A 21,059-nucleotide genomic window follows, 5' to 3' on the forward strand; every position below is an offset into this window, starting at 1 on the left:
ATGCTAAATAATGTGATGAATTCCTTTGTTTTTGTATGCATTTTTGTGCTGTAACAGACAGCATTTAGTAACAGCATTGTAACATTCAAAGACAAGGAGTTGCAGGGAATTGCTGCATTTGAATGTTTAACAATATTAGATACATTCAATTTTCCTAGGAACAAAGGTGAGCTTGTTGCAAGGTTTTTAATAGGTCAATCAAACCAGTTCAGAAGTCACAAAAGAGCAGTTCTGCAGTTAGTTGGAGAAGACTAACAGACAGAGTCAAGTTCCATGCAGAAAATAACTAGTATTCTGTGCTGCGAGGGAAACAACATGGAACCTCTGGCTGTGCCGTTAAAGTTCAAGTACAAGTTCTGGGAGTCAGTAGATGTATAATTAATAGTATAGCTGGGCTCAGAAAAGTCAAGAGTGGCTGGCTACCTCTGAAGTCAGCAGTCAGGAAGAGATTCTAAGAATCAATAAATGCATAATTGATATTATATAAAAATAGGAAATTCTAGAGAAACATAGATCTGGCAGCATCTGTGGAGAGACCAACAGAGTTAATGCTTCGAGTCCAGTATAACTTCTTCAGACTGAGAAAACCGTGGACCATGTCTTGATTACATTTGCTGTTTAATGCGTTCTGTAGGGTATTCAGGCATGGTTTATCTGTTACTCGCATTTGCCTCATCTGACGTTCGAGATGTTAGAATAAATGTGACATCTATCTCTGCACTTTCTTAAAAGTGATTTTTGCATTTTTGAGTAAATTTAATTTGTAACAAGCTCATTATTCTTTGACTTAACAAACTTGGCTGAACTGTTTCTAATACTAAACCAGATATAGTCAAAAACTTATATTATCAGCCATATTGCCAGTCTGGATAAATTTAAAATTTGTTATGACCAGTGGACGAGTGGGACTAAAAAGGAATCAATGCACAGCTCCAACCTTGTTTGTAACACTATTCTAGGTAATTCGGGACAGGAGCATCCAAATATAAGGAAACATAAAGTTTGATTATACATCATCTTTAAAAGAAAACTATAGTTTTTGTGTATCTGCATATGCAAATGAATGTTCAGGAAAAGGAACAGCTGTTTTCAAAGGTCTGATTATTGACTACAAAGGAATTAGATGGAATTAGAGTATAAAGAGTTGGGTTGTTAGGTCATTTATTGAAATATCTTCAGTGGCTAAGCTGATTGGCATAAATATACTCCAGTGGAATCCCTTAACAGGCACCAGAAAGGGACCACTTACAGATGTGCAAATGTAACTGAAATCTCCTTGAATATGTTACTACCAATGTGTTTTTGCTTAGCTTTCAATTGATGGACTATTTAAGTCACAAGGTTGAGTGATATCTTCATAGACCGATAAATGAATAATCATTCATAGAAATCTCAACCATTCTATTTCTGAACTTCTGTCCAAAGTTTTCAAGGCTTCAACAAAAATATTTACCATTGGATTTAAGAAAGTGTGTTTTCATTTAGAAAGTTGTTCTTTTTTGTTAGGAAATGTCTTTAATTATTAAGGAGGAAATCAATAGCATTGTGACATTAAGTGAAACTGGAAATGCGTTTCACCCAGCTGACCTACAAGTTCAATGTAAGTGTCGATTGTTAACAAGGTAATCTAGTAAAGTCTTCAATAAAAATAAATGTTGATACTTCAATGCATCCATTATTTTATTAGAATGGTCAAGAGTGTTGGTTAATTATTGCAGATTGTTTCACTCTTATTGTCATTGCTGATCTATCAGAAGAATTGTAACTTTGTTGCTTTCACCGTACAGCAGAAGTGATTGAGCTGTACCATATTTTATGAACCAACATACAGCAATTTCAAAACATCTTCCTAAAATTGTGAAGATCTTGGTGACATTAGGCTTCTATACAACAGGTCACTATAGGGGTGTCTGTCAAAATAGACCTTCTGTATGAAGCAAGTAACAGACAGGGAAAATACTCTTCTTAGAGAAATGAGACACCATTGGAAAGGGCGCAGAACCTGAAATGCTGGCAGACTTCCCAAGGGCCCAGGGCATTATGGATGGAACCCATATGGCCCACACATCAACCCAAATGCATACATAAACAAGAAGAAATACCAATCCATAAAGGTGCAGGTGGCTTCAGACTGCAGAAATGTGATCCTGAATGTTAATGCCTGTTATCTGGGGAGCACCCATGACGGTTTCATTATGCATACTCCACAATGACTGCGTTGCTTGTATTTCCTGAGATAATTAATGCATGGCTATTCGGGGGCCAGACGTACCCTTTAAGCATATGTTGTTGACCCCAATTAATAACCCCACACAGCAGCAAACTGCAAATGCTTGGTGACTGGATCAACCACCGAGTTATGGTTCAGCCTACCCAAGGCTGCTGGAACAATGATTGTGTGGTTTGGACAACATAGGCAGGTTGTTGCTGTAAACAATCTTTAACATCTTCACTGGATGCTTAAATTCCACAGTTTCATTCTCCAAAGAGACGGTAACATGTAACAAGGTGATGAGGAGGCCCAAAGGGTTGCAAGCAGAAAGAAAAACAGAAATTTCTGGAGAAACTCAGCAGGTCTGGCAGGATTCAGGTACAGTGACCCTTCTTCAGAGCTGATTGTACCTTGTCATTGGACTTGAAATGTTTACTCTGCTTTCTTTCCTCAGATGCTGCCAGACCTGTTGAGTTTCTCTCCAGCAGTTTCTGTTTTTGTTACAGATTTCTAGCATCCTTCGTTCTTTGTTTTCTCAATTAGGGTTACAAGCAGGCTGGAAGAAAGCAAGGAAGTGGAGAAGACTGTCATTTTAGGTTTTGATATCCAGGCAAGGAGATGAAAACAAATCTCAATTGATTGACTTATCCTGCAAGTGAGCAATTGTTTCTGACTTTTCAATCATATGCAGTATACCCCAGCAATGCACTGTGCATTCACACTACTGAGTTTCATGTGCCATGTATTATACCTCCTCTTAGTCCTGAACTTCTTTCTATGTACTATGACCAACTAACAATTTCTACATTAAGGAAAAACAAAATGTAATTCTCCATACATAAGAGATTTGGTCTACGTCCTCAATAACAGGATTGTCCAATTCTTTTACATCGGGGTTAACATTTCAGCTTTTCTCTGAGGCAGGGATGAGAGGATCTTGGAGTTTGGTAGGGTGGGTGTTGGTGCAAGAACAAATTTCAGCAAGATAAGGTTTAGCAAAACATTAACAATGTCTTTTTTTTTTAAAAAGTCCAAATCAATAAGTTGATAATTTAAATCAATGAATAATTAGTAAAAGTTACCATTATAACATGCCGAGCAGCAGAGCTAGCTAATCGAAGATTTTTTGGTGTCTCAGTTTAGAAGCAGAGCAATAGAGAAATAGACTAGGCCTCAAGTCCTGATCACCAGGGAAAGGGATGGGAATCATGGCCAGGCCCGGTTGGGATTAATAATGTTGATCATGTGTTCACCTCTGATGGCACGCACTATAGGCTGACTTCAGTGGAATGAAAATGAGCATCAGAAATGAGTTGCCATTAAGCATGGGTTTTCCTCCTCCTTCACCCTGTTTTTGTGGATAGGCTGTTGCATCCTCTCTGTCTCACACACACACACACTTTCTCAGCCCATAAGCTCTTCACCTCCCCCACAGATGCCGTCCCTTATCCCTCCTTCCTTCTCATACACACTCCACTCCCCATACTTTTACCCTTCCTTTGCATACTCTTACATTCCTTCCTCTCTCATATATTCTCAACCCCCATCCTTCCCTCCCCTGCACACTCTCAGCCCCAAACTCTGTCCCTCACACACACTTTCTCCCCCTCATATTGTTTCACACCCTCTCCCGCATACAATCACTGTCAATCCCTCACGTGAGACTGCTCCACCAACTTAACTGCAGTTTTTCAGGTACTTGAGCATGAAGTTCAGAGTCTCATTTTACTCTGGCTTGTTACTTTGCCTGCCACCTGTTCACTGTTTTGCCCCGACCCTATCAGTATGTTGACTCCAACCCACTTGGAAACTTGTCCCCACCCACACCCTCACTGATTTGTCTCCTACCTTGTCCATCAGCTATCCTGTCACGTGCAAACACTTTCCGTTTCCGAAAACTCACTGTCACTCCCAGTGTACGGGCCTCAGCTGAATAAAGGTACAGACCTTTGCAAACCTTTCTGTTCTTCCAGTCAGATGCCATTTCTTTTCTATGTTTGCTGCTAATGCAGAAAAGAGAGAGTCTCTGATGGGAGGAGTATAACCTTTCAGAATCTTCCCCACTTACTTGTTTGTATTTAGACATTGGTTGTGGGCTGGATAGGAACTCTTGGTGGGCCACAGTCTGGCCTGCAAGCTGCCTGTTGGACAAGCCTACTGTACATCCATACATTCCCTGGTGATCTACTAAGTTATGCTTTTCCTTAACCTAAGATTGTATCTAAAAGCTCCCCAAAGGTTAAGAGAAACAGTGCTGGCATGTTTCATTGTTCTCTGCCACTGTACATGGTAAAACTTTTGTTTGTTCCATCTTTGTTGATATTGAAGTCATAGGGTTACTAGGGAAACCTCTTATAGGATGCACTGTTTCCAGCTCCCTTTCTGATGAATGGAAAAATGGACGTGCACGTCAACACACCCTCCCCAGAGCACAGCAATTCATCAATCCTAGAACCAAGTATAATGCTGTATATACTATTTTTAGCATTTGAGAAAAAACTGCTATACAGGAAGATTTTAAGTAATTTGACAAGACAAGCCTAAAGGAGATCCCTTGCTGCAAAGTGCTGTCTATCAATATTTACTGCTGGTCTATCCCAGGCCTTCACATGACCATAACCCTTTCTGTTAAATTGAGTGTTTTATACTACATTTTCCTCCATTTGGTTTCTACGCATAACTCACCATTCCATCTTATTCAAATAGATTTTTTAAAAAGCAATTTGAGTCTTCAAATTGAGGGAAACAATATGATTGCACATTTTTTCCGATACCTATTTTACGTATACTAAATTTTGCCCATCTTTTTAAAGTAGCAATTCTTGACCATCTTAACACACTCACAATTTCCAGAGACATCATACATTAATGCATTGTAATTGAATCTAATTGCAAATTATGCCATAACGCAAGGTTTTTGTACGGGTTATGCATATTAAACGATTTCTTAAATATTTAATTGTGGTTGTGGCTTCGTAGTAGAAATAATAATTAACAGTACTAGATAATTATAGATATTGTGGAGCATTGTAACCCAATCATAGTTTCTACACTACTTAGTTACAAAACTTGGCAGAGGGAATATAATGTGGAAAAATGTGAGGTTATACACTTTGGCAAGAAGAATAAAGGAGCTGGATATTACTTAATTGGAGAAAGACTTCAGAAAGCTACGGGGCGGGAATTTGAGAGCCTATGTGTATAAATCACAAAAAATCTCCCAGATAAGTTCAGGTAATATGGAAGCCAAATGGAATGTTGGCCTTTACTTCAAGCGGACTGGAGTGTGAAAATAGGGAAATCATGCTAAAACTATGCAAAGCTCTAGTTAGACCACAGCTGGAATACTGTGAACAGTTTTGTTCCCCCTATTGAAGGAGGATAAACTGGTATGAAAGCAGTCAAGAGAAGGTTCAGTAGGTTAAACCTAAGTATGAAGGAACTGTCTTATGAAAAGAGGTTGAGCAGGTTCGGTTTGTACTCCTTGGAATTTGAAAGAATGAGAATCTGTCTTATTGAAACGTACAGTATTCTTAGGGAGCTTGACAGAAGAGATGTGGAAAGGCTGTTTCCCTTTGTAGCGCTACGGTGTAATCTCAGAGCATCGAGTCACATATTTAAAACAGAGATAAGGAGGAATTTCTTCTTTCTCAGGGTAATGAATCTATGGAATTCTTTACCACAGAGGACTGCAGAGGCTGGGTCATTAGGTATATTCAAGGCTGAAATAGATATTTAATCGGTAAAAGTATTAAGGCAAAGTCAGAAACGTGGAGCAGACTCAATGGTTGGAAAGTCTACTTCTAACCCTACTTCTTATCATCTTTTGGTCTTAGTTATCTCTAACAGCTTAATGCTAAATAATTTTTGTCAAATGTAATTTTCATTTACATTTTAATAGCAATTTTGAATGTTATTTATTATTTTCAGCTAATTAGATACGAACTATCGTCTGTAAAATTAAAATAATTATTCTCAGATGTATTTTTTACTTGAACTTTAACGTGTTAGCTTTAATGCATTCTTAATGTACTGGTCAAGAAATATTTCAAGTTAAAAATGATGTTCCATACATATTTTTGTGATTTAAGTTGTATTTCTAAATGACGTATGTACAAGTGCAGAGTTTCTGAGTTTTACTCAGAGTCCTAAGGCCATTTAATTATGCAACATGTTTATGGTGTTCGTTTTGTGATTACATGGCTAAGAGGCTGTAAGCAGCAGCTGCTCTGGGAGTCTAGAATGTACCAAGGTTATCCGATAGCTCCCCAGACTCGCTTTTCAACCCCAGAAAAAAGATGCATCTTTGATTTGGTCCTTGTAAACAGACAGAACAAAACCCCTAAGGACAGCTGTACAGCCGACATGAATCATCATACACAGTGACATTCAAACGTAGTAACCCTTGAGTCTATAACAGCACATGTATAAGAAAGAGCCATATAAATATACATGAATTGTGACACATGACAACATCAGAAACACAAAGCATGGAATCCTCCGGGCCTGACCGAAGCTTTTAGAAGAGCTAACAGGGGAACATAATTGGACAGGAGGGAAAAAAAAATCAGTGTCCTAATGGCAGGTTAAAGTTTTGCCATTCAGTTCTCAGACATCTTCAAGTGGATCGGCTTTGAGAATCTCTTTTGCATTTATTAGCATGCATGAATACCCATTGACACCCAGACGACTGGAATTACATCATGGGCACAATCTCGATATCCAAAAACCAGGGAACACTTGTTCACTATAAAGATTGTATCATTTTATTTTCTCTAGATTTGCTTGCGGACTGAAATGCGAAAAGATCCGTTTTAGAACAAAGGATTGGGGAAGGAATTGCTGCTAAAAGAAGTTATGGAAACTCATTACATGTAGTGTTTATACTGTTGCCATGCTCAAGCAGTGGGCAAACTGTTTGTAGATGACCTGGCACCAGAGGATGTATGCAGAGTAAAACTTGGCCAGCAAAAAGTCGCTGATTGTTTTGTGCAACTGTGACCAGTCTTGGGAAGCAAAGGCCATCAGCTTGAAGACAACTCTGTAATTGGTTCCTAGAGTAGCTTGTGAATGGTACAGGGAGAAAGCCTTCAGACTGCTGGAAGGGCAAGTGACATGTGTCTCTGAAGTCTAAAGAAAACCAGTTATTTTCTCCCATCAGTTGCAGTAAGCTGTTGCCTTTAACCTGTAACTAAAAGACTTAGCCATTAGTGTATCAATTGCCCTGAGCCTCCTGGAACCTGGAGAAAAGGGACTGATGAACAGAAAATTCTGGCAAGGCAAAAGTGAGTCTTGGTGTTGTCGAACTGAGGTTCCCAGTTTTTCCCTCCACTGATAAAACAATGTTTTTATTTATTTGTGTCTGTCCATATGTCTGTGGAGGGGTTGTAAAAGACATTAAGAGGTCTAACTGGTAGAGCCATATGTTGATAATTAATAGCTATTTACTTAAGATTAGGAATCACTTATTTATAATAAGCAGCAGTTTTGATTAAGTACAGGAACCTCGTCAAAGTTTTCTCTTAACTTAATTCCAACAGACAGGTAAATCAGGGACTTTGCATGCTTTGATTAGATCATTAACTGTTGTGGTGACCCGGGGAGTAGTGGGTCTTGAGAATCAATCTAGTTTCCTAAATGGGTCATAACATCACAAACCCAACTACATGTATGAAGTGTATATCTACCAGGTAGTCTTCTTCCCCCACACTCTAGTCAGTACAAATTTCTCACATTACGCCTTCTTAACTAACCCATTTCTTTAAACAATTGTTTACAGAGTAAGGGGTGAAGCCTGATGGGCAACCAGTTCATGAGATCAGTCATGTGTGGTCCTTATTGTTGTTGTTAAATGTTTTCAGCATGAAAACTGATCAGGCCCACCAGCCTGCCCAAGCAAAACAGCAACTGGTCAGCAAACCTGCCTGGGGTAGACAAGCAGGATTCAATTGAAAAGAAGTCTTATAGGAAAAACAGGCTGAGATTAACAAGAGACTCTATAGCAAGAATGACATGACCAGATTAGTTGTACTGAAAGGGGGAATGTAATGAAAAGGAAGCTCAATAGAAAAGAAGACTCGGTAGAAACGGTTCACACAAAAGTGGGCTGGGTGGAAAGGAAGAGAGAGGTTGCTGTAGGCCAGGCTTTCAACCAAGACACAGCAGCCTGATAAGTGCCCAAGGTTAGATTGACCATGTCAAGATCTGAAATGGAAAATGTATATCTCATTTCTGATATTTCTTCACAGATCAATATTACAGTTCTGAGGAAGGGTCACTGGACCCAAAACGTTAACTGTTTTTTCCTTCACAGATGCTGCCAGACCTGCTGAGCATTTCCAGCAACTTTGTCTTTGTTCCTGATTTACAGCATCCGCAGTTCTTCCGGTTTTTATTCAATACTTACAGATATTGCCTAATCAGTCTGCTCAGAGATAACATACTTCTAGAGTAGATGGGACCAAAACCTGAGCTATAATTAACCTAGCAGCTGCATTAGCTTTATTAAGACTAAGGAGAGGAAGATTGAGGAGGAGGAGGAGAAGGGAAGATCAATGCCAACAGAAACAGAAACACGAGGCTCACAGGACTGCTGCTGTCGATGAACAAGTGGCTCATAAAAAGGAAAATCACAGCATTCAGCATCATCAAGTAATCTACCAAGAAACAATGTACCAAAGGTGTTGCAGATATCTGCAGATTAGTGAAAAGTATGATGAGGAAGCTGTCAGCCTGTCACCCATATCTGCCACCGCCTGGAGGTAAACCTGTATCATGTGGCTTCGAAGGAAGCACTATGCCTGTGGCACTGAAGATCCAACCACCAATGAAATCCGCAGTGGATTGTTGAGGTAAAAACAAGAGTTTTTGGGAACAGCAAAAGCCTGTCATAGCCACAGTGGAGGTTTTAGATTAACCTCTACCATTCGGGTTGCAAACAAACCAAAGGAAAGGGCCTGGTTTCTATATCCCTGGAGCTGGTGAAGTTATTCAACAGCTTCATCTTCCTGAATCCCTCCTTCCCATTGAGCAGGGCCAGGCAGCTAAAAGACCATCTAATTGAAGCAGTGAGGGATGGGAATGTCTGACTGGTGTAGAGGGGATTTAAAGCTGACAAACCTCATATGTCCTTGTGTGAAATGCAGGATCACACCATTTGGATTAATAATAGAGATTGTGCTTCTAAGGTGGGGAGAAAGGCTACCATCAGGGTGGTGACTGTTACCTCAAATGGGAATGTAGACCCCAGACCGATGAAGCAGGCAGAGCAGATTGATGCACAACAAGTGTGTATCCAGACCTAGCTATTCTATCTCCAGAGTAAGTCTCGTGGTCAATCACACCCAAGGGATGTTCCAAAGAAAAGTTGGAATGGTGACAGAGTTAGACATTTCTTTGGAGACTGCCTTCAAAAGCCACAGCCATCACTTGCTTAAGGCACAGAGACCACATCCAGACCAATACCCTTTACCTTCTCACCAGTCTTTAAACTAGTTGAGCCTCCCAATGAGAGCTGGGGTTGGTGGGGGTGGGTCCTGCTGGAGAGGCTCTGCTTCATGTGAAGTAATAGGAATTTGTGCTACAATGAAGGTAAGATATGGCAACATAGAAACATCATCCCTTATTGACATAGAAGAGAAGATGTGACCTGTTACCATTTTTTCTCAGAGTATATGACTAAAGGGTATGAGCTGATCAACACCTTCCTTTATCTGAGCCTCTGCATATCTGCGTTGTACACCCCCTATCATGGCTACATCATGCTCCCCTTATCTGTCTCAGTGCCTTTTCATAACCTGGGATTTCTGGTAGTTTGTGGCCTGATACTCTGTTGGAAGTAAGAACGTTGAGAATACATATGGTATTAGTATTTAATGTGTTAAGAGACATGTAGGTGTCTGTGGAATGCATTTATGGTGACCAGTATGAATTGCTCATTACAAGGTCAGCAGGTAGGGTCAAGAGTTGTTTGACTTTGCTCCATGACTTAAGTTGTATCAGCTTGTACATCTTAGAACTATTTGAGTAGTAGGGAATAGGGCTTCTTTTAGCCACTTGCACCATCACTGTTCTTGAAGTCTCATGCCAGCCATCTCCAACTAGTTGACATTGAGCCTTACTAAATGTCACGTATCACGTAGCAAAGCTCTATGGTGTAACTTTGGAAGTCACCCCTCACAACTAAGGAGAAAAGTGTACTCATGTATGTTGCCAATTCCAACAACAAAGATGTTTATCTCCGAACAAGAATGCCCAGAAGTGTCCTTAAACTTGCCACTGTCATGGAAAATGGATTGATTGGGGAAGCATCTCTAATTTCATTTCAAAAATGTAGGTTGGTGAGTTGGAGGAGAGCCAGAGGAGTCAACTAGTTTGTATTCTCATTAAGAAAGGAACAACTTTCAATCAGGATGATGACATCGAGTATGTGACCTGGTATGTCACTGCATTGTTACTAAAGATGACCATCTAGGGAAAATTCCTTACAGCCATATCCCACCACATCTCTAGGAGGAAGTGTGGGACCACCTGTGGAAGTGTTTGGAACAAGGTGTTGTATGTGAAAGTCAACTCCATGGTCATCATGGTGACAAAAAATGGGAAACTGAGGATCTGTGTCAATTTGCAGGCATTTATAAGAATGCCCCTGCAACCTTCATGCTTATGATAGATACAGCTTTTGCTGACCTTAATGTCCAGTCCCTCCTTAGTATCTGGATGATGTCCTCATATTTGGCTCCATGAATGTGAAAACTCTAGACGTCATCTTAGATTGCTTGTCAAAATTTAATTTGAAAGCCAAACCAAAGAAGTACTGACTCTTTTTTGACAGAAGTGCAGTATCTTAGGCACTTGGTTACCAAGGAAGGTCATTACTCCTGGCAATGAGAAAATCTGAGTGGTGCAGAAGTAGAGAACTGCATGCTTCCTCAGTCTGCCCAATTAAAATAGAAGGTTTGTACAATACTATGCACAGTTGGCTGCCCACTCTATGACTTTCTGAGGAAATCAAAGAATGCTGAAGAAATTAGTGGAAAAGGACGTATGGAGTCATAAAACATAGAAATAGACCTTTCGGTCCAACTAGTTCACGCTAACCAATTTTCCCAAACTAAACTAGTCCCACTTGCCTCCATTTGGCCCATATCCATGTAAACTTTCTTATTCGTGTACCTATCCAAATGTCTTTTAGATGTTGTAATTGTACATGCATCTGCCATTTCCTCTGCAGTTTATTCCACATATGAACCAAACCCATCGATGTGAAAACATTGCCCCTCAGATCCGTTTTAATCTTTCTCCTCTAACCTTAAAAATATACTCGCTAGTGTTGAAATCCCCCACTTTAGGGAAAAGACTTTTGCTTTTAATTTTATGTATGTCCTCATGATTTTATAAACCTCTATATGGTCACCCCTCAATCTCCTACGCTCCAGTGAAAAAAAGTCCCAGCCAATTCAGCCGCTGCTTGGAGCTCAAACCCTCCAGTCCTGAAAACATCCCGGTAAATCTTTTCTGAACCCTCTCCAATTTAACATTATACTTCCTGCAGCAGGACGACCAGAACTGTACTCAGTACTCCAAATGTGGCTTCAGCACAATCCTGTATAACCTCAACATGTCATCCCAACTCCTATGCTCAGTGATCTGAGCAATGAAGGCAAGCATGTTAAATGCCTTCTTAACCACCCTGTCTACCTGCAATGCAACTTTTAAAAAACAATGTTTCTGAACCCTTAGGTCTCTCTGTTAACAACACTGAACAGGCCCAAACCATTAGCTGAATAAATTAATCATGCAAACAGGTATGATGCATGGTACTTCACAGAGCATCGCAGAGTGTTGGATCAGTGTGTGTGAAGACTTTCTTTTGCACCTTTGAGCAGAAATCCATTTCATGGCCTATCCTTGGCCACTCAGATTACCAACTCCCTGTTTTATTGGAAATCAGCACCAGTTTTCTTTGCCAGTGAGTGGTGCTGTAACAGCTTAAAAGAAATAGAAGAGTGATCATTGCTTATGCCAGTTGGAGACTCAAGCCAAAGGAGAGGATGATGCAGAATTACCCCCGCATGAAGCTTGAACTGCTGGCTTTGATGTGAGCTATTTTCCAGAAATTCAGAAACAATCTGATCAATGCTAAGAGATAACAACCTACTCAGCTACTTTCAAGCATCCACCAAGCTTACAACAATGGAGAACTACTAGGCTGCTGAACTCACTCAGTTTCTGTTCCAGATCTGGTACAGGTCAGGCAAAATTAATGCAAATGCAGTTACCATTAATCAGAAGACTGACCAACAATGAACCCAATTCTGGTTGGACGAGCCAACGCTGATGTTATGCTCATGCCAACTCAAATGCAACTGTGGCTACAAGGGCAGGCCAAAAGTTAAGAATTGTGAGGCAAGTGCCTCACCTCCTGTCTCCCTGGTACCTGTCTACCAACTACATGGCACAAGTCAAAAGCCTGATGGCATACTCTCCACTTGCAATTCTATCAACACTCAAGAAACTTGACAATATCCAGGACAAAGCAGTCCACTTAATCCACACTCATCCACACCAAAATTCACTCCCTTCACCACTAACACAGAGTGGCAACCATATTTACTATCCACAAGAAGTACTGCAAAGATTTCTGACAGCACCATCCAATCCTGCACCCTGTACCACCTAGAAGGACAAGGACAGCAAGTGCTTGAGGTCGCCAGCACCTGCAAGTTCCCTTCCAAGCCACAATCCTAACTTGGAGCTATATTGCTGTTCCACCACTGCTGCTAGGTAAAAATCCTGGAACTGCATCTCTAACAACACTACCAGTGTCCCTACACCCCAAATACTCCAGTGACTTAAAAAGGCAGCTCACCACCATCTTCTCCATGGCAATTCAGGATGGACAATAAATGGACTCCCACAGTCCAAAGCTTTGCAGGCTAGGTGGATTAGCCATGGGAAATGCAGAATTACAGGCGTGGGGTGGATCTGGGCGGGATGCTCTTTGGAGAGTTGGTGTGGACTCGATGGACCGAATGGCCTGTTTCCACATTGTAGGGATTCTATCATTCTATAAAATACTGGCCCACATCCCGTGAACAGTTTTTTTAAAAAAACTGAAGTTTCAAATGATCCCCGGGTCTTGACCGACTTAGAATCCAAAGTAAGTGATCTGGCACAGAGTCTGGATCAGATGGAAAGTAGCAGTGTAGGTAAGAGGTCAAGAGGTCTTCTCAAGCAAATGCTAGATATCATCTCAAGCTTTACCATGTTTTCAGATAAGTGATGCATGAAGAGAATGCTGCCACTAATGTAGGTCCAAACATTCTAGCCATCTTTGCACAATTTGCTTAGTAAATGGTCACTGTGTACATGTGTAGTTGCCAGGACAGCAAGTCTCGAACAGTGACATGTGTAGCATTAGCAGGCCATCCAGCAACAGGTTGAGGAAGGAGACTAAGCAAGAGAGCTAGATAGTCTGTGCCTGAGATTGGTGCATGGAGGTGGGGGGGAGATTTTACCAACCTGGAGGTAGAGCAAGAATAAAGTTCAAATATAATAATATGATTTATTGCTGTCACAGGTACTGAAATACAGTGAAAGGTGTTATTTTGTGTGCTGTAGAGGCAGATCATACCGTACAAAGTATATCAGGTAGCAGAACAGAATGCAGAATACAGTGTTACAGCCGCAGAGAAGGTGCGGAGTTCAACATTAACATTTCAGAAGACCATTCAAAAGTCTGATAACAGCAGGGAAGAAACTGTTCTTGAATCTGTTCATATGTGTATTCAAGCTTTTATACCTTTGCCTGACGGAAGAGGGTGGAGGAGAGTATAGCTGGGGTGGGAGGGGTCTTTGATTATGTTGGTTGCTTTACCGAGGCAGCAGGAAGTATAGATGGAGTCAGTGGATGGAAGGCTGGTTTGTGTGATGGACTGGGCTGTGTTCATGACTCTGTAGCTTCTTGTGATCTTGGGAAGAGCAAAGCTGCCATACCACGCTGTGATGCATCCAGATAACATGTTTTCTATGGTGCATCTATAAAAATTGGTAAGAGTCTTTGTGTACAGATGAATTTCTGTAGCCTCCTGGGGAAGTAGAGGCATAGTTGTGTTTTTTTGACCATAGCATCAACGTGGATGGACCAGGACAGATTGTTGGTGATCATCGTTTCCAGGAATTGACTGTCTCAACCATCTTCACCTCAGCAACACTGATGCAAACAGGTCCATGCCCTCCACTCTGCTTCCTGAAGTCAATGACCAACTCCTTGTGTCAGTGATAACATGCTTATTTCTTGTGTCAAATGATTGGATGTTCAGACTACAATGCAAAGACTCATGCACATAATAGAGGTTGACACTTCAGTGCAGTACTGAGAGCATTGCTGTGATGGGCATATAGGGCCAGATTTCCATTTTCAAGTTGGAAAACACAGTTTGCATCATTTTCCAACATCACATTCTCAATTCTGAAAGTCAACCCATCCATCTAGAATGGTCATCTTCCAGTGTTGTGAAAAATTGGAGACTGGGCTAGCACTTCCTGAAGCAATCACAAAGTGGGAACAGATCTGGACAGATGCAAATGTTGACAAGTCAGATGTCTCATCTCCATTTGCTGGAATGTCAGCCATTCTTTTTATGGTTGATAGATGCCATAGCCCTCACCCTTTTAATCCTCCATGCCCAATCCATGCCTCTCTACATCCTCCATGCTTCCCATGACTCCTACATGCTCCCATGACATCTCCATGCTCCTTTCAGGTCTCCTGATGCATTTTTCATTCCCATTTATACAATATCCACTTTGGGTAGAGCACCTGAGACATAAAATAACACTATAAAATCTGTGAAATATTGAAAAAAGAATCATCCTTTCAAAGGTATATTTGAAGAAAACTATATTCCTTAGAAACTCATAAAACTCATAACACTTCTATGTAAACACCTCTCAAAAAAGATTGTTTTGTAATATGCACTTTAATTTGTCAAAATAAACAAACTTCCATTAAAAAGCTCTTCAAAACATTTACTGTTATTACCTGCTCATAAAACTGTCTATCAAACAAAGCACATACTCTGCTATCATACAGCATCAAAATCGCTACTGAGCTAAATTGATTAGTGAGGTTTGGAACTCAGCAATGCATTTATAATGGATTTAAATTACCCAGCTGAATAAACAAGCCCTTGAACTCAATATAATAATCCTTTGAAGGGCTCTTGCATGCAGTTGTAGTGTCCCTACCTCTGAGCCCGGAGGCCTGGGGGTTCAAGTCCCATCTCCTGTAGAGATGTGTAACAACATCTCTGAATAGGTTCATTAAAAAATATCTGCAATGATCCTTTGAAGTTCAGACTAGATACACAGCCATCTGTGCTTTTTTTTTCAAGGATTCCATGGAGTTTCAATCAGAAGACTGCCTTTACATCAACTTTTTCAAAATTTTAACAAGTGTCTGGAATTTAAATCAATGTAAAACTCAAACGAGTGTCCAGGTGACCCATTTCTATTATATTCCCAATAATGTTGAATAAATAAGTGTGCATTATCCACTGGCATGTGAATATTACAGCAATATTGGTCAATGCTGTCTATAACTACTGGTCAATGCTGTCTATAACTAAATAACAAGAAGGGCACTTCTAAACTGAACCTGAAGGATTTTGCTCCTTAAACAGCCCAGAAATAAATATGGTGGGCCAGGCTTTGCTGGAATGGGCATCACGGACATGGCCTGTTAGTTATATTTGTATTTTTTCTTGCCTATACAGTTTTTGGAATTGTGAGTTGAGCATGGCACAATGAGGCCCCTATGATATTTGAACCTTTGTTGAACAACTAAATGTATATCTTCTTAATAAATGAGGTTAAAGAACTGAGAAATAAGGATGACATGAGAAGAAGAATGAATCAAAGTGGGAAAATTCAGTATTAAGTATGAAAGAGATGGGATGAAAGATTTGATTCAGAAAGAAAAGATACAGAAAGGAAAAGAAAAAAAGTAAAAGTTTAGAATTTGATAATATTTAATTCTAAATCAGTTTACCATCTGAAGTTGTAAATTGCTGCACTTCAAATTGTTCACTGTCTGGGCATGAAAGAATAGTTAGTAATTAGATAATTTTCACATTGTTAAATGAGTACAGTCTGTAATAATGTTCTGTTGCTGTAATAATGTTCTGTCTGCTCTGCTGCTGTTCCTACTAGAAGTCATATATGTCATGCCTGTTGGTCTTTTGCATTCCTCACACATTCGGTATTATTCAACTGTGACTTCTCTGTGATGTCCATTATCCAATTAGGCTTAGGTCAACCTCTCCTTTTGTTACTTTCTACTTTGGCCTTTAGAAGAAGTTCCTGTCATTTTTCAGCTCCGATTAAATGGCCAAAACACTGACATTTTCTCACTATCTCTTTTTAGAGTTATTTTTGCTCTTGCAATTTCAAGCACCTCTTCATTTTCCTGTGGTCTATATATAGAATTTTTAAGCATGTGTCTTAGCATTCATATTCCAGAGACTTTAATTTATTGTCCAGATTTCTAAGGCATATAGGAAAATGGATAGAATGAGTCACTTTATCTTTCTTTTTTGCAAGCTTGAGTTTTATTGTTGTTCAAAAACCCTAGTAATTAATAGACTTAATTTTCTCTGGCAAGTTAATGAGCATTTAATGTACAAAGGCCATACTTACAAAAAAATCATGGGTGTAACATTTTTAACAGCATATGTTATGCAGATGTATTTTTTTAGCGAAGCTTGGGTCATTGTATTTAGTTGAGAACAAAACTTACTCCTTCAAATATTTTACATGAGACTAACTTTCTGATATATTTCAAATAAGAGCCAATTTCATGAATATCAAGAGCTGGCAGTATTCTTGGGGAAAATAAAATTTGTGTCGTCAACAGTTTAGCTTACTTACACAAGGATGTTATCCATAAGTAGTTGGTGAAACTTGTATTTTAGCCTTCAGGACACTTTTGACAAAGTTCTGCATGAAAAACCTTTATCTAAATTAAAGTCACTGAATCTAGAGTAGAACATGTATTGAATAAGAAGTTAGTTATCAAAAGATAAAAAGTGAATGTACTTCAAGAAATGTAGTCTTAGACTGAAGAGAGGTGGTGAGTATCATTCCATAGACCATTTGTTGAGTGAAAGTAAATTCTCTCTCTCATTTTTGGTAAATTAGTAAATGAGTGCCTTAGCTTTCTGGTATATTTTGCCACAAACACCATCCTACTTTACAAAAACAGAAATTGTTGGAAAAGATCAGCAGATCTGGCAGCATCTGTGGAGAGAAATCAGATTTAACGTTTTGGGTCCAGTGGCCCTTCCTCAGAACTGATGGTAACTAGGAAATTGTTGTTTTTTATGCAGAAAATCACATGGGGGAGGGAGATAGGAAGTAAACGATAGGTGAAGATAAAGCCCAAAGAGACAGAAGAACGGTTGGACAGATAAAGGGGCAGATAAAAGTCAGCCTAGGAAAATAAATGGCTGTTAATGGGTACAATTAGTGGCTAACAATGGGCTGTGTGAAATAGCAGACCATGTGATAACAAGGCCTGATGTGTGGGGTTTGGGATATGGACATGGGAGAAGGTGCCTCAAGCCCTAAAATTGTTGAACTCAATATTGAGTCCAGAAGGCTGTCTCCATTCCCAAGCAGGAAAAGAAGCGCAGTTGTTCCAGGTTGTGCCGAACTTCGCTGAAGCACTGCAGCAAGTCTGAGACAGAGATGTAATGGGTAGCTGCATCAGTTAGTGAGCAATGTGCTTAACCGTGCTTGCATGAAAATTGGCTAATTACACCATAGAATCCCAATTTGCACTTAATATTGCACTTCAAACCTTCCTGTTTCCAACAAAAGCATTGGCTGCCTGAATAGAGGACTGCTTAAAATGAGTAGTTTGAGGGAGGTTGACAGTAAAGCTTTGTCATTTTGGCCTTACTTCTACCCTGTTTCTGCTGAAAAATGAGTCGTAGAAACACCAACATTAAGGCCAGAGACCTAAACACTTAACCGATGAAGGAAAGTAAAATTGGCAGATGGTCATGATGTAAATAATGGTAATAATAAAATGAGGAAAATACATTTTAAATCTACTTACAGACACTTTTGGGTTGCATTTATGATTGAGGAACTCTTGATGTTTTCATCCAACATGTTGCAAATTAGGAATTCTTGACTTTCCCATCTAATTCTGCATCTAATTCTGGACAAAGTATACCAAGTTCAATGTGCAAATTCTTAGTATGTGCTCTAAATAAAAGCTTCTGAGCATCAGAAATTGTAAAATATACACAATAGCTTCATTTGAAGTTCATAGCAGTAAATTTGATTGCTTTATTATCGATTCCAATGCCAACAAGTAACAACTTGGCAAGATAGTAGCATTGACTGAAATTGACCAAACCTATATATCTCAAATCAATTCACAGATGTGGTTGTAGTTTACTACTGTATTCAGAAATGCACTGGAGCCCTTAAGGGGGTTAACCTGCTGCTTAATTCTATTAAGACAGCTGTTTGTACTTCTAAATAGAACATGTAATGTGGTCAGATGAATCATGCTTTAATTAGCTTTAATGAATTCAATTGTTTGCAATAATCTCCTTGTCATGATAGAATATTGTCATATTTGATGTATGGAGCACTTCTTAATTTTTAAATGGAACGTTACTTTAGCCAATCATGTGAAGCAAATATTCTTATACAAAAATTAAAGGCTTGTACAATTTCTGCTTGACCTTTTATTTGCCTTTCACTCGGAAAACAAGGACACTGATGAGTCAGTAAAGCTAGCAATGCTGTTTTGGGAGAATCACTAGCTGTTAATGTAGGCAGTGGTGGTAGACAGTCTGCCTCCAGTCTGTAATTTCAAATCAGTGCGGTGGACTAATGTGCCAGGATAGTCAGCATTGTGGGGAGCAACAAGAGAGGTAAGATGACATGTCAGTCTGTTAGCTAACAATTAAATGTGGCACCTCAAGCTGATCAATTTGAGTTAAGGATTTTTGAGTACAGCATCATGGAACTGTGCATTCTCAACTAACATAAAACCCATAGTTAATTTTCTTGGTGTTTGCGTTGCTGCCTTCCCAGCCCTTTTTGCCGAGATAGGAGGAACAAAACACTATAATAAAACAGCAGTTGAAATATCAACATCCCAGCCTAATTAGAGTCAGCCTAATGGTTTATAATTGCATATCTGAAATGCACCAGTTCAGTTCCTTCTTGTGTAACTTGACCACATGTCTCTTTGTGGTGATTAATGGAGCCTGCAAACTAAAATAGAGTTAATTTATTGTATGTTCTAGTAACTGTGTAAAAAGGGGAGACCACAAATTATTACCCTCTTGTTGCTGGAGATTCATTTCATCTATGATTCACAGCAGATTCCTCACAGATTAAGCTTGTTAATTTTACTTACTGCCAACATTCTTCACTTCATCGCTAAAGAAAGAGGCATACACTCCTTTCTGAAATATGCAAAATGAAAAGAGTGAGGTCCTGGACATCAGTTACATTAACTACTTTGTCCTTTTAATTCATCTAATTACTAGGGCAAAAGAAAAAGACTATTTGTAGACTGCATGTAGCTGCTTTTCCAACAGTGATGCCAAGGCCAGTGCTTTGTGGGTTTTGTTCTACAATTCAGTGCTTTTGTTCAATGAAAAGGTTAAAGCCATTTGCAGGAGCTAGCAAGATGAAACATTTTCAATAAGGACACACTGTACTTGTTTAAATTACCTATCAGAAAGAGGAAGGCATTAATGGACAAAAGTAGAGCAGCTTTTTTATAAAAGTTGGTACTTGGAAAATGTTTTGCCTTCATAACAGACTTCTCGCAATTTTTGTTACAAAACCATTAGCTGGAACATTTATTGTGAGTGGGTTAGATAGCAATTCGGTTAAAATTTGATAGTTTTTCACATTAGATATTGGATTACTCCATATATTTGAATAATTTAACACTAGTGCTAAAATATAAATTTAAAATGTATATGAAATATATATTCTGCCAATATAAAAAGAATTCACCATGAATGTCCCAATGACACTTGCATTTGTTCTTGGATTAAAATGGATATTGTTAAGGAACCATGATATTTTACACATCTCCTTGTCTTAGATTTCTGTTCGTCTCATGAAGTCATTCATCATCATTGAATGTAGCCTGGATGTTCCAATAGCAATACTTCCTTTCCTCAATCAGCTAATCAGATAACATAAATCCTTTAATTCATCAGGATTTGGTTAGGGTAAGTAATGAACAAGTCATTGGAGTACAATTTTTGCGCACAACATTAGCTACTGAATTCTCAAATTAAGTTCTCCTATTTGGTAACTGACACCAGCTTTTGAACAGTCTTACATATGCACCTCATCTTCCCACCATCTTCAATTTAAGGTTATGTTAATGTCCATGTTAGGTAGCCTGGATGCTCCAATAGTAACACTTCCTTCCCTTGACCAAATGACTGCATGATACTTGTAAATTCATCACGCTTTGCTTAAACCAGACAATGAACAAGTGGGAATACACTTTTTACATGCGGCATTTGTAATTGCATTCACAATAGCTGAATTCATAAATGTATTTTCCTATTTGGGATTTGGCACCAATAGTCAGACATTCTGATAGTAAAATTTGTTTCCTTGCCATAGTTTCTGCAAATGATGCCTATTTGGTTTTAAAGTGGTATTCACTTTGGCTGCGGCTCACTTGCATTGTGGTCTTTGCCACGCAGAATTTTGGTGAGCTCATTAGTGTGGTCTTAAGTGCATGTGCCAGAAATATACAGGACAGACAGGTCCTGGTGTCAATCAG

The sequence above is a fragment of the Rhincodon typus genome, chromosome 20 (assembly GCF_021869965.1).
Source record: "Rhincodon typus isolate 14 chromosome 20, sRhiTyp1.1, whole genome shotgun sequence".
In the NCBI taxonomy this organism is placed as follows: domain Eukaryota; kingdom Metazoa; phylum Chordata; class Chondrichthyes; order Orectolobiformes; family Rhincodontidae; genus Rhincodon; species Rhincodon typus.